We start from the raw sequence: 15,331 nt of genomic DNA on the forward strand, positions 1-15,331 counted from the left end.
GCACAATGGGTTGGGTATTTGCCTTGCACACAGCTAACCCAGGGTTGATCCTCAGCATCCCATGTGGCTCCTCAAGCCTGCCAGGAATAATTTCTAAGTGCTGAGCCAAGGCTAACCACTGAGTACTGCCAGGTTGGCCCTAAAGCAAAAACAAAATAACAGTGGAAGTAAAACAAATTGGACGATTGACTTTCAAATAGAGGAGGGGCAAATTTATTTATTCATTTATTTATTTATTTTGGATTACACCCAGAGGCACTCAGGAGTTACTCCTGCCTCTGCACTCAGGAATCACTCCTGGCAAGCATGTGGACCATATGGAATGCCGGAATTCCAACCACCATCTATCCTGAATCTGCTGCATGCAAGGCAAATATCCTGGAGGGGCAAACTTAAAGTCAGTTTTGTAGCTAGAAAATTAAATTCTTAATAAAGAGCAAAAGAGATTAGCTCTATCCTTCACATAACAAAATGATAGTTTTTGGCTCTGCCTATCTTGCCTGGGAAGTAGACAACTTATTTATCAATATTTGGCATTTATTTTGTCATGTTTTACTGAAACCTTCAGATTTTATTTTTTCGAATTTTTGCAGCCAGTTAAAGAAAGGTTTTTAAGCCTTGAACAATTTGACAATATCAGATAATTTGGTGAAATATATAGCAGTAGGAAAAAAATAACTATACTGGACTAGCAACCCTACTTCTTGTCTGCCTAATTAGCATTGCAATTAACCAGCAATGTGACTCTTGGAAAGTCACTTAACCATCACTTGTCTTGTGTACAAAATGAAGACATTTAAACTAAATAACTACTGTGTGTGCTGATTTTAGCCTACACTCCATATTATGTCAAGACTGACCTTATGGTTCAAGTTATGATTACAAGATGCCCTCTCAGCAATAACCATCAGGAAATTAAGAGGAAAATATGGCTCATTACTTACAAGACCAGGAAATTATACCGCATACATAGGACCACACAAGGAGGCTTGAGAGAAAGCTAGAGAGAGTTTACTGGCCTGGGGTTATACTTTTATTAGAGTTGAGTTTTACATTAACTCCTTTAATTTATTTACTATTAGTAAATTAAAAAGCATAAGAGGGACTAGAGAGGTACCTCAAAGGACTGAAGTGCATGCTTTGCATGCAGGAGGTCTGAGCATGATCCCTGGTAGCACAAAGTTCCTGGAGCAATTTTGAGAGCAAACCCCAACCAATGAGCTATGAGGAACCCCAGAGTTTAAGTATAGCCCCCCAACCCAAAAATAAATAAATAAAATTTAAACATAGAGTGGCAATGTAGATAATAGCTTAATAGGCTAACATATTTTGTATTCAGAAGGCCTAGGGTTTTTTTTGGGATGTGAGATGGATTTTGGGCCATACCTAGTGGCATCAAGGGATTACTCCTGGCTCTGCACTCTGCACTCAGAAATTACTCCTGGCTGCCTCAGGGAAACATATGGGACTCAAGGGATCGAATCTGGGTTGGCTGTATGTAAGACAAACACCCTACCTGCTGTGCTATCACTCCTGGCCTAGGAGGTCAGGTTTTGATTTCTGCACCAGTAATATATGCACTTCCTCTGCAGGGTACTATAGGATGTACCTCCTAAAAATGAGTGGAATTTTACAGTAGGGAAAAGAAAAAGAATTGACCTCAATAGCCAATTATGGTCATTTGCCTTGCACACAGGCAACCTGAGTTTGATCCTCAGCATCCCATATAGCCCCAAGCCTGCTAGGAGTAATTTCTGAGTACTCAGCCAAGATTAACCTCTGAGTGCTGCCAGGTGTAGCCCCAAAACAAAATAACAGTGGAATAAAGCAACATTGAATAATTGACTTTCAAATGGAGGAGCAAACTTAAAGTCAGTTTTATACCTAGAACATTAAATTCTTTTTTTTTTTTTTTTTTTTTTTGGTTTTTGGGCCACACCCGTTTGATGCTCAGAGGTTACTCCTGGCTATGCGCTTAGAAATCGCCCCTGGCTTGGGGGGACCATATGGGACACCGGGGAATCAAACAGCGGTCCTTCCTACGCTAGCGCTTGCAAGGTAGACCCCTTACCTCTAGCGCCACCTTCCCGGCCCCAAACATTAAATTCTTGATAAAGAGCAAAAAAGACAGATTAGCTCTACCTTCTACATGAAAAAAAAAAAATAATAGATTTTTGCTCTGCCTATCTAGTCTGGGAAATAGACAGCTTATTTACCAACATTTAGCATTTATTTTGTCAGGTTTTTCTGAAACCTTCAGATTTTAATTTTTGGAATTTTTGCAGCCAGTTAAAGAAAGGCTCCTAAGCCTTGAACAATCTGACAACATCAGATAATATCAAGATCTTTAAAGCAAAGGCAGCTCTGAGGTGGGGTTTGACCTGGCTCTTGACTGAGTCATGGGGCTGACTATACATTTGTTAGTGACAGCAGACATTATAACAAGCCAGGTTACAGCTGAATGTAACATTATGAAAAAATAAATAACTCAACTGCTGGGACTAATACTATAATAACCCTTACAGATACCATCTCAGTTCATTTCAAAAATGTTGTGATCCCATTGTCTGCAATATATTACCAAGTGCTCAGAAAACTTATCAACATAAGGATCCAAGAAAAAAAAATTAGTCCAATAGAGTCAACTCGTAAACTGAGAACCAAGCCCAAACTGGGGCAGACCAATTGGGGCCACCAATTGGGGCAGCATTTCTCCAGAAGCTGAGTCATCAGGCCCTAGGCAGAGACAGTTAGTACTGGGGAAAGAATTTAGGCCCCTGTTTCTTTCTAGGTGTGAGATTTGAGGCACGTCTACATGCTGCATGTGTACCATAACTTGTTGTTTTTTTTATTTTTAATCTACTATCATAGTTTTAGGAACATAAATCCAAACAGACCTTCACATGGCAGTTCTCTGCGGTTTAATAGTCTGTGCACAATGAAACAGACCACTGGTAACACTGACAGAATTATAGTGTAAATCTGGAGAGACAGTAGAGGAGTTAAGGCACTTACTGGCCTCGCATGTAGCATACTACAGTTCAATCCCTGACACCATGTATAGTTCCCAAGCACTGCCTTGAGTGATCCCTGAGTACAGAGTCAGGAGTAATCTCTGAGCACCATTGAGTGTGATCCAACCCACCCCCCCCCAAAAAAAATCAAGGTACTGTATTGATACTGGATGTGCCAAAATGAAACCTAAAGATGACAGGTTATTCCCTACGTTGCTTGATTTGTTGCATTATTAACATTCTTAAGAAAGACATGTCCTGGGGCCGGGAAGGTGGCGCTAGAGGTAAGGTGTCTGCCTTGCAAGCGCTAGTGTAGGATGGACCACGGTTGGATCCTCCCGGCGTCCCATATGGTCCCCCCAAGCCAGGGGCGATTACTGAGTGCATAGCCAGGAGTAACCCCTTAGCGTCAAATGGGTGTGGCCCAAAAACCAAAAAAAAAAAAAAGACATGTCCTAATAGATATGCATATATGCTATAGATACATATATATATTGATCCTAGAGTGTCACTGAGTTTATCTAAAAGTTGTGATATAGCATTTTCAGTGAACACACTTAACAACTTTATCTTGAAGTCTATTTACAATTTTACATGAAAGAACATTTTCTTTAAAAAAATAATTTCAGTATCATGTCAAAGGAAAATCCATAGTTCTAAAGAATAATAGTGGGAAAATTGACAAAATTTTATTATATGTTACAGATTTTATTATATTGTAGTTATATAAGAGACTTTCCTTCATTTTAGAAAATATCCACTGAACTATTTGGTAATAGGTGATCATTTATTTCTCTATTTACTGTCAAATAAAAGAAAGAGGAGGAAAAGAAAATAAAAGAAGAAAAAAGTCAATGAGTGAAGAAGACATAAGCAATTGTTTATCTAAATAAAGGCATTTCTTGTACTTATTGCATGTACTGTTAAAATTATTTTAAATGTACTGCTAGAAATTTAAAAAAATAAAATATTGTAATAAAAAAAAGAAAGACATGATCTGGGGACCGGAGAGATATCATTGAGGTAGGGCGTTTGCCTTGCATGCAGAAGGACAGTGATTCTAATCCTGGCATCCCATATGGTCCCCTGAGCCTGCCAAGAGTGATTTCTGAGTGCAGAGCCAGGAGTAATCCCTGCCAGGTGTGACCCAGCTCCCCCCGCCCCAAGAAAAAGAAAGACATAATCTGACCTTTGTGGATGACACAATTTACATTCTAGATGCCATTGTAGGTATGTACAGGAGAGGAGATAGGGCCCTAGCTCAGTGGAGACAAGGTCAAGTCTGAGAAATATGCATTACAATCTCAGAACTTACAAAAAAAATCATAGAAGACACTTAGAAAATCTTTCTGAATCCCACCATTCCCAAGAGAAGTGCCAGTATGTAGCACAAGCTGTAAATCTTTTTTGGTTTTTGGGCCACACCCAGTAACGCTCAGGGGTTACTCCTGGCTATGTGCTCAGAAGTTGCTCCTGGCTTGGGGGACCATATGGGACACCGGGGGATCGAACCTCGGTCCGTCCAAGGCTAGCGCAGGCAAGGCAGGCACCTTACCTTTAGCGCCACCGCCCGGCCCACAAGCTGTAAATCTTAATGTAAGACCCATGGAATCAAGGTCTCCGATTACAATTACTTGCTTTCAGATAAATCCAATATCCTAGCTTTGACTTCCCTGGGGAATCTAATTTTCCCTAGGGAAAAACCACTTCCTAGTGATTTATAACATGACTCTTTTCCATCCAAGTTCTATTATTTTGTTGTTTGTTTGGGGGCCACACCCAGTACTCATGGATTATTTCAGGCTCTACACTTAGGAATCATTCCTAGCAAGCTCAGGGGACCATATGGAATATCAGGGATTGAACCCCGGTGATCCCTACCTGCTGTACTGTTGCTCTGGACCTCCATCCAACTTATTTTTTTATTTGCTTGTTTTGTGGCAACTTTTAGCAGTGCTCAAGGGCTGCTCTTGGGACTGTGTTTAGGGGACCACTCCCAGCAGTGCACAGAAACCATGTGGTGTCACGGATCAAACTCCCACATACAATACATGTCCTCCACTTATTTGAGGTATATCTTGAGTCCTCCACCCAACTTCTGTGTCACTAAAGCTGTCAGAATTCCAAAACATTCCTATTTTATTTTTATTTATTTATTTTTTTAACATTCCTATTTTAAGACCTAACTTAATCACAGCTGTAAAGTCATTTTTGCTACCTAAGACAACATATTCACAGGTTCAGGGAATGGGAAGAGGTATACAGTGTCATAATTTTATCTACCACAAAACCCTACAACCAAAATGTGACATTTGCTGATAAATCATAGTCTTACCTATTTCCTTTATAACATACAGAATTTGGGGATGCAATGCAACACAGAACAAGCAATGCTGAAGGAAACCTGGGATAATTAACATGGCTGTGTAGGTGGGACAGTTCAATGCTTGGTTCTGGTATATGATATTAATTGGGTCAATGGACTAGGGGTCACCAAGGTTTCACCTGGCAGGCAGTTTCTCATAGTGCCAGGCATGTACTTCAGCTCTTTGAGTTATATTCCTGACATAGTATAGAAGATGTTAATCTAAATCTAAGGATTTTTGATAAACCCACTGGACGTAATGATATTACTTAATAAATCCTAAACAAGTTACATCTTTTTTGGTATCTTTCCCTAAAAAAAGTCACACAATTTCCTCACCTATTCTTTTTTGTTGTAGTTGTTGTTGTTTTGGGGGCCATACCCAGTGGTTCTTGGGGCTTACTCCTGGTTCTGCACTCTGGGATCATTACCAGTTATGCTTGGGTGACAATATGGGGTTTTCAAGATAGAATCTGGATTGGTTGGAGTCAAAGCAGGTATCCCGCCCTCTGGACCATATCTCTTGCCTCCTGCCCTCTTATTCTAGAGATATTTTCCCTATATGCCAATTTAGAACATTCAGTTCAAGTAGTCCATCACACCGACCAAATGACTTCTCAGTGTGAAAGATACTTTCTAGGCTTCCAACATTCCAATGAAACTCAGAGCAGCATGATATTTTATCCTCCTCACACAAACACTTATATATGATATAGTCAATCAGAAAGACACATCAACTCTGTCCCAGGAGGTGAACCCAATGTATTCAACATATTAGCTTAATAATTGTGGATTCTTTTCTGAGGAAAAATAGTTAAAGTAAATGAATAAAATGTTCTACATTTCAAAATGTTTCTCATTAATTTTCCTTCACACTATCAGCACATGCTAGCCAGTGATAAAAAAAAACGAATAAGAACCCATCTAATATAAATTGATAATGTCAGAGATAAGAAATAAAAAAATTATGCCCAGAGAACTCATGATGCATTTCTGTAATGTGATGTTGCATACATCCTATAGACATCTTATATTGCTAATCCTATATTGCTAGCCAAAATTCATGGTACATAAAGAAATTTGAATAATTTTCTCTAAATGAGAGAGAATCGATTCTTTTTTTTTCTTTTTTCTTTTTCTTTTTTTGCCAGTGGGCAGAAGTTTATTTCCATAGCCCCTGGTAAGAATCAATTCTTATTCTGAAATTATATTTAAGGTTATATGTTAAAGCATACATTTTTGTCTTGTACAAGCTAATTTAGGGAGCCTGGTAGATAGCTCGGTACCTAATATGTGTGCAAAGCAAAAATGAGGACACAATTCAAACTCTGAAGCCACTGCAGGAGCTGAGCTAGTCTTCACAGTCCCACTTTTTTTGATCCCCAGTGAGGGGTTGGAAAAAGACTAATTTAATGCTGGGAGGCAAGGTTGATCTGAGTAAAATATCTTTCAAGCTGCATGACTTTGAATACATCACTTTTTTTTGTTTGTTTGTTTGTTTTTGAGTCACCCCAGCAGCGCTCAGGGGTTCCTCTTGGCTCTGTGCTCAGAAATCGCCCCTGGCAGGCTTGCTCAGTGGACCATATGGTATGCCAAGATTTGAATCACCGTCCTTTTGCATGCAAGGCAAACACCCTGTCTCCATGCTATCTCTCCGGCCCCTGAATACATCACTTAATAATTTGAGTGACTTAAGATTTACATTGGTGGGGGGGAGGCAGAGAGATAGCATGGAGGTAAGGCGGTTGCCTTTCATGCAGAAGGATGGTGGTTCGAATTCTGGTATCCCATATGGTCCCCTGTGTCTGCTGGGGCGATTTCTGAGCATAGAGCCAGGAGTAACCCCTGAGTGCTCCTAGATGTGACCCCCCCAAAAAATTAAATAAATAAAAATTAAAAAAAAAGATTTACATTTAGGGGGCCAGAGCAATAGCACAGCAGGTAGAGTTTGCCTTGCATGTGGCCAACCCAAATTTAATCCCTGGAATCACATATTGTTCCCAGAGAATTTCCAGGAATACCATAATTTCTAAGCACAGAGCCATGAATAACTCTTGAGCACCATGAGGTGTGGTCCCCAAACTAAAAATATTACATTCTTTGTTTATAAATGATCATAATTAAAGCAACTTAAATATAAAAGAGGCTTTTGTCTTGCCTATAAAGAAAGAAGTACAAAGATAGACAGCACAGGATTGGTATGGTAGCTCCTCCACCACTGAGTTTCCAGGTTTTCTTTCTCGCCTTTAACCCAATGAAGTCTGATCTGATTTTGGAAGCCTGCACCACCTTCATCTACTTTCCAAGCAACAGAAAGAATAAGCCAAAAAAAAAAAAAAAAAAAGCAACTGAAACATCCCAGTAAACTCCATCCAGTTACTTCTGTTCATATCTAATTATTATACCTATCTGCAAAGGAAAAGATACCTTTATCTGATGCAATGTTGAGAACTGGAAGATGAGAATCACATTGGATTCTGTGGCAAAAATATGAAAGTAATCTGATACCCATTACTTCCTAATGTTTGTGATAAATTTCAGTATATCCATCCACCTCTAGTTTTACCTTTACATGTAGTCATGCCAAGTAGAGGCTACTTTTCCAGCCTCTGTTGTGGTTGGTTGTAGCCATATGACTTTGTGCTTCCTTGGTAAGGGACAGTAAGCTCAAGTGTTTTAGTGCAATGTCCTTAAAAAGGAAATGGTCTGTCAATCATCTTTGTCTTCTTTATCCAAACTGGAACATGCACACGCAATGGTGAGCCATATAAATGAGGACAACACCCTAGGCAGTAGTAAAATATCATGAGGCAAAAGTAATGTAGTCCCTGAATAACTCTGTGAGGCACCTTCCCCTTCCATTCCAGACTTCCGTCTGCCTCTGTTATGTTTTATTGAGTGAAATAAACCTCCACTTGTTCAAAGCACTGCATTTCAGGATCTCTCTGCTATGAAAACTTAGCCTGTATCCTAAAATAGCCATCTTTCTGCATCTCAATTAATATTTTTGTAAAATGGCAAAGAAATTTTGTACTGCACTGGGTTATTACAAGGATAAAATATGATTTAAGAAAAGCACCTGGGTTCCAGCTATCATGTGCAATTGCTGTTAGCACAGGTTTCATGAAAGGATTGTGGGAGCCTGATTTGAAAATTAGGCAGCATAGTCTCCCTGCCTCCCAGTAATGGAGAGCTATTATGTCTGATTGGAGTCTGATTTAGAAAAAGGGGGGGCATAAGAACAATAATTGTTTGGGGGTTTAAATGTAAGGTAGCTGCTTAAAACATGCAGGAAAAAACCTCCTGGTACCTTTTGCCTTTTGCATGATTTGGATGGTTTCCCTGCCTGCGGTGGACATGAGGGAGACTCAGAACACAGGGGGTGCAGTTGCAGAAGTAGGGAACAGACTGATGCCCAAAAGAAGAGATAAACATTCCTCTCTTTGTCTCCCTCTCTCCTCCATCTCTCTTTGCCTTTCCCACCCTCTTTCTCCCCTTCTTTCCTCTCTCCCTCTCTCTCACATCTTTCTATCTCTATTCCCTTTCCCTCTGTACTCTCCCTCTCTCTTCCCTGTACCTCTTCTCTCCCCTCCCCCCTCTCTCCCTCTCTCTAGCCTCCCTTCCCCCCTTCCTCGCTTTCCCTCTCTCCCTTCTCTCCTTCCTCTAGCTCTCCCTCCCTCCCTCCCTCCATCTCCCTTTTTCTCTCCCGATCTCCCCTCTCTCCCACAAAATGAAAAAGGAGAGAGGAAGAAAGAAAAGATGAAGCTTGACTTCCTTCTCTTTCCACACTTCCAACATACAAGTGGGATCAAAAAAGATCACCAGATTGCAAGGGGTTTCTACAAGAGGAGCAGGGAGCAGGCATTCCAAATTGATCACCTTCAACTCACAGGGAAAGAAATACACCCCTCTATTAACAATAGTGCAATCCACAATGTCAAAAAAGGAGAGAGAGAGAGAGAGAGAGAGAGAGAGAGAGAGAGAGAGAGAGAGAGAGAGAGAGAGAGAAGTAAATTTTCTGCCCTAGAGCAAGGCAGGGGTGAATATGTATGGGAGGGAAACGGAGACATTGTTGACGGAAAGGATGGTGTGAATTGTGTGCGTTGTATGACATTGTATAACTTATACCCAACAATGATCAATTTTGTAACTACAGTGCTTAAATAAAGCAATTAAAATAAAAGAAATACAACTCCAAAAATTTTCTCTGTTGTTAGCTTTAATCTAAAATAAAATTAGTTGTAGAAAATCACCAATAGTCTTTTGCACATCTGAATCAGAGTGACCCACTTTCTACCCTGCTATAAAACTCAAGGTCAGTGCAAAGAAAATCACACAAGTATAGGTTGGTTTCATTTATGAACAGAGATTCCAAAATCTTAAGTAAAACTTTGGCAAATCTAGTCCATTAGGATAGTAAAGAATAGTAGAGCACGTTCCAGTAACTTTTAGCCCACAGAGCAAGTGCAATAGAATTTTAAATTGGAGGCTACAGACAAGAAAGCCTAAATCAGTAGATATTAGATTACAAAGTTGTCAGCAGACCATCTTGAAGAAGTTTCAAAGTAGATAGAAACTATTGCACAATTCTAAACTCCCTTGACTTCAAGGGTGTAAAGGTAGATGTAAAAGAGCCTTTTCTGGAAAGAGCTTGGCCATAAATGTCTCTCATGGGCTACTTTCTCATTCTATTTGAGTCAAGAGGAAGTCATTTCATCAGGACCACTTCACCTGGAATCCCTGATATGCCAGTCCTCCAAATAGGACTAGTGTTTTGCAACAGCATTTATAATTACTTTTGTGTTTATTTTCATTTTGGCCAGCTACATGGCAGCCTCTACTGGCATAAATTTCTGATGTGAATAATATAAATAATCAAAGTCCAGTTCAAGAAAATTTCAGTGAATTTAAGAAAAGCCTTTGGAATGACTTTGATAATGATGAGGTAAGTGAAAATACTCATAATGTTGCGTTCTTGGCAGTTGGATGCACTGACTGGAGTTCCATCGCTAATATTTCTTTTTTTTTTTTTTCTTTTTGGTTTTTGGGCCACACCCGGCGTTGCTCAGGGGTTACTCCTGGCTGCTCAGAAGCTCCTGGCAGGCACGGGGGACCATATGGGACACCGGGATTCGAACCAACCACCTTTGGTCCTGGATTGGCTGTTTGCAAGGCAAATGCCACTGTGCTATCTCTCTGGGCCCCATCTCTAATATTTCATATGCCCCCAACAAGCCCACTAGAAATGATCCCTGAGTTTAGAGCCAGAAGTAAGCCCTGAGCACTACCAGGTACAATTCATGTATTTGGAACAGTTTTCCTAAAACACGCACACACACACACACACACACACACACACACACACACACACACACACACTAATGTTGTAGTTTCTTTTTATCTCTTTTCTTTTTTTGAATTTTGGGTCAGACCCAGCAGCGCTCAGGGGTTACTCCTGTCTCTGCACTCAAAAGGTGCTCCTGGCAGGTTTGGGGGACCATATGGGATGCCGGGATTTAAACCTTCGAACTGGGGTCCGTTAAGTATTGGTCGCATGCAAGGCAAACGCCTTACTGTTGGGCTATTGCTCCGGCCCATGTTGTTGTTTCTAATGCAATGGCACAGTAGGATTATGGAATATCACTAAACTGGAAATCCAAAGTACCTTGATGATACAGTCACAGAATGTATTAGTTTCACACTAGACAAGCAGTTCCTAGAAAATTATTTTTGTTTATTTGTTTTTTGTTTTTGGGTCACACCTGGCAGCCCCCAGGGGTCACCCCTGGCTCTACTCTCAGAAATTGCTCCTGGCAGGCTCAGGGGACCATATGGGAAGCCAGGATTCGAACCACCATCCTTCTGCATGTAAGGCAAATGCCCTACCTCCATGCTATCTCTCTAGCTCTAGAGAAATTTTTTGATCCTGAAAACCTTAATGGTGGGATTGATCTGCTTTGAACCTGACTTTGGCAGTGCCGGTTTTTATACCCTTATGTTAGTCTAGGTTTGGTGAGCTTTGATTGGACTGCATCTGCTGAAGTTTATATCTTGCTTTTGCTTTCAGGTACCCTCAGATCCTCACAAGTCTTTGTGTATTGGGCTCAGTTGTTATGTTGCTGGAATTGAACTACTCCATCAGAAGCAAGAGCTGACCGGAAAATGTATCTGGGGAAAATATAACTCTAGAACTATTGGTCTAAATAACTTTGGTGATAAAGAGAGGAAGTTTGGGGATTGGAATAATAAATCAAAATAAAATCAGACTAATTATTTTATAAAGAGACACATATTTTTGGTACTATAATTTTGTTTTGTTTTGGGGTTACACCTGGAGGTGTTCAGGTGTTACTCTGGGCTCTGGGCTCAGAAATTACTCCTGGCAGGCTTAGGAAATTATATGGGATGCTAAGGATTGAACCCAGGTCAGTCACCCTACCTGCTGTATTATCACTCCAGCCCTATTACTATAATTAGCATACATATATATGACTACTTATCAAAGATTTTAAAAAATTACAGAGGTAACTCTGATCTCACTAATTCCCTTCCTTGTCTGAGGAATAATGGAAGCATATGCTTCAGTGTTCTCTGAAAACTGCAGAGGATATGACCATATCAAATATGATTAGTAAATGCTTTTAACTTGGAACCTATTGAAAGTTAAATTTTTTCAAAGAATGTTGAAACTCACATTAAAAGAATATCTAAACACTTATTTCTTTAATGCTATCATACCTCATCTTTTTTACCCTCCTGCATCCTCTGGTGGAGGAAATACTTACTCCAGTGCCTTTCCATGTATGAATAAATTTGCTCCCATTTAATCGTAACTATGCTCCCAATTTCCTCTGACATCAGATGGAGTCCTTAAATATGTATTAATAGCCCTTGGAGTGACTCCAGCAGAAAACTTATCCAATCAGATCAGGACTAGAAATTGAACCATTCAATTAAAATAGGAAGTGAAAGTATCTAATTTATAATTACTTTTAATATTTGATTTCAACATCAAGCCTATGTATACATGTTCATTCACCAAATATTTTAAAGAGTTCATGGACTGGAGCTTTCCATTATATTTTTTAGTAAGTGATGTTCACAGTATATGTTTTATGATTTCTACTTTGACTTTCTTTAATGTGGAGCAAAAACTCAAACATACATAGGAAAGAAATCTGCATGCAGGACTTAAAATTACTTAGAATTAGCTACTTTTTTTTTTTTTTTTTTTTGGGTTTTTGAACCACACCTGGTGATGCTCAGGGGTTACACCTGGCTTTGCACCCAGAAATTGCTTCTGGCAGGCACAGGGGATCAAGCTGCAGTCTGTCCTAGGTCAGCTGGGTGCAAGGCAAATGCCCTATTGCTCCACCACCTGTGGAGCCCCCAGCCACTATTTTTTAATAATAGTTTTGACCACAGTTATTTTTATATGGTTTTTTGGTTTGTCTATTATTTTTTAGAATTTAGTCTCTATTGAGTGTTTTCGAAGTATTTAATTTAGCTTTTTAGGTCATTTTAGCTGTTAGCTATTGTTTTTGTTGTTTTTGTTTTTTGAGCCCCACAAACTGTGTTCAGGGCTTACTCCTGGCTCTGCTTTTGGGGATCACTCCTGATGAGCTTGAGCCCACCCAGGAGTGATCTCTGAGCATAAAGCTAAGAGTAAGCCTTGAGCACTGGCAGGAGTGGACCCAAAAATCAAAATTAAAAATAAAGGAATGAAAGAGAGAAAAAAGGAAAATCTGTGCCAGCAGCATGCAGCATGAGATAACTTGACTAGTCATCATTGTCTTTGAAGAGGGAAGGGGCAATGAGTTGAAGAATGCTAGGAAGGATCTTGAGAGGTAACATAGCAGATAGAGCACTTGTTTGTATGCGGCCAACCTGTGTTTGATCCCCAAAAGCTCATATGGTTCCCAGAGCACCTCCAAGAGTGTAGAACCAGAAGTGACCCCTGAGCATTGCCAGGTGTGCCCCAAATATCAAAACAACAACAACAACAACAACAAAAATATCCCATGATCACCCTGGTTTTTCCAGGGTGAGGCTCATCCATTGCACTCCGGATGTGCTGACCCCTGTGATTTCCCCAAATGTGGGAAACTTGACTGCCTAATTTTGGTAGTGGGGGACTGCATTTGCGCTCTCCCCTGAGGGGAAAAAATATCCCAAAGAAAGAATTCTGGCTTACTTATGATGGAAAAGGTGAGAAAATGGATTCTCTCCTAGAGCCACCAAAGAACACAATCATGCAGCTCTTTTATTTCAGTCCAATGGGACTTACTTCAGACTGCTAACTTCACGTCCTGTAAGATAATACATTTGTGTGCTTTACATTTGTGATACTTTTGTGAAAATAATTTTCACATCAAAAACCATAAAAACAACCAAAAAAAAGAAAAAGGGGGCCGGAGAGATAGCATGGAGGTAAGGCGTTTGCCTTTCATGCAGGAGGTCATCGGTTCAAATCCCGGCGCCCCATATGGTCCCCCGTGCCTGCCAGGAGCAATTTCTGAGCCTGGAGCCAGGAATAACCCCTGAGCACTGCCGGGTGTGACCCAAAAACCAAAAAAAACAAAAAACAAAAAAACAAAAAAACCATAAAAACATAACATTATTTTAACCATAGTACCTAAAAATTGTTTTGTTTTGGTTTGGGTTTGGTTTTTGGGTCACACTCGGCAGCAGAGCTCAGGGAGTACTCCTGACTGCTCAGAAATCGATCCTGGCAAGCACGGGGGAGAGGGGACCATATGGGATGCAGGGATTCGAACCACAGTTAGTGCTGAATCGGCTGCGTGCAAGGCAAATGCCCTACCACTGTGCTATCTCTCTGGCCCCAGTTTTGTTTTGTTTTGGGGCTATACACGGTGGCGCTCAGGGGTTACTCCTGGCTCTGTGCTCAGAAATCATTCCTGGTAGGCTTGGGGACAAATGGGATGCCAGGGATGGAATTCAGGTTCTTCCTGGTCTTCCTGGTGCAAGGCAAATGCGCTACCGCTGTGCTAGCACTCTGGCCCAACTTAAACATTTTAATTAAAAAAAAAGGGGGGGGATCGGAGCAATAGCACAGCAGTAGGGCGCTTGCCTTGCACGCAGATAACCTAGTATGGACCTGGGTTCGATTCCCGGTGTCCCATATGGTCCCTCAAGCCAGGAGCGATTTTTCACTGCAGAGCCAGGAGTAACCCCTGAGTGTCACCGGATGTGGCCAAAAAAAAAAAAAAGAAAAGAAAAGAAAAGAAGGGACAGTGAGAGAGGTGCACATTTTGCATGTTCAATCACTTGTACCACATTGTCCCTGGTACATCATAGGGTGTAACTTTTTGTTTGTTTCTTTTGGTTTTAGGGACATAGCTTGCAGAGCTCAGGGATTACTCCTAGTTCTGTGCTTAGGGATCATTCCTAGAAGATTTGGAGGACCATATTTGGTGCTATGAATCAAACCACGCAAAGCAAGCATCTTATCTGCTGTACTATCTCTTGGGCCCTCCAGGTGCAATTTTGGAAGCCCATCTAGCTTGGCAGGGGTGACCCAGACGATATCCAGCACTGCAAGATCCAAGCATCATCATATTAAGGATCCTCACTAGTTCTATGAGACGGGATTTGGGAGGAACCCGTGGGCATCCTGAGCATCGTTTGGAAGATCATTCCAAATATATGTTTTTGTATTCAACATAGTCAAACTGGTAATCATTTCAACATTTCACAACATTTAAGGAGTGCAAAATTAATAATGAGACATTTTAAGTATTTTGAATGTAATCGGGTGAGGTTATTGAGAGACATCTTCATTGAGGAGAGTGGAGGAGGAGGAATTGTCAGTGAAATGGTGAAACTAGATGAATAAAATGGGAATCAAGATTCTGCAATGCTTTAAAAATCTAAAAGAATTTAACTGGAACAAATGGGGCATCACGTGTTCTCCTTTTTCAATGCTCTGGCT

General features: G+C 40.5%; 1 non-coding gene across 1 annotated transcript; it reads left to right on the plus strand.

Annotated features, from left to right (window-relative positions):
* The first annotated feature begins 13,375 nt into the window (after nucleotides 1-13,375).
* Nucleotides 13,376-13,535, plus strand: LOC126012745 (U1 spliceosomal RNA). The gene has a single exon (XR_007497150.1). It is a non-coding gene; the product is annotated as a U1 spliceosomal RNA (small nuclear RNA).
* The last annotated feature ends 1,796 nt before the right edge of the window (nucleotides 13,536-15,331 follow it).

Source organism: Suncus etruscus, chromosome 6 (assembly GCF_024139225.1).
Source record: "Suncus etruscus isolate mSunEtr1 chromosome 6, mSunEtr1.pri.cur, whole genome shotgun sequence".
NCBI lineage: Eukaryota > Metazoa > Chordata > Mammalia > Eulipotyphla > Soricidae > Suncus > Suncus etruscus.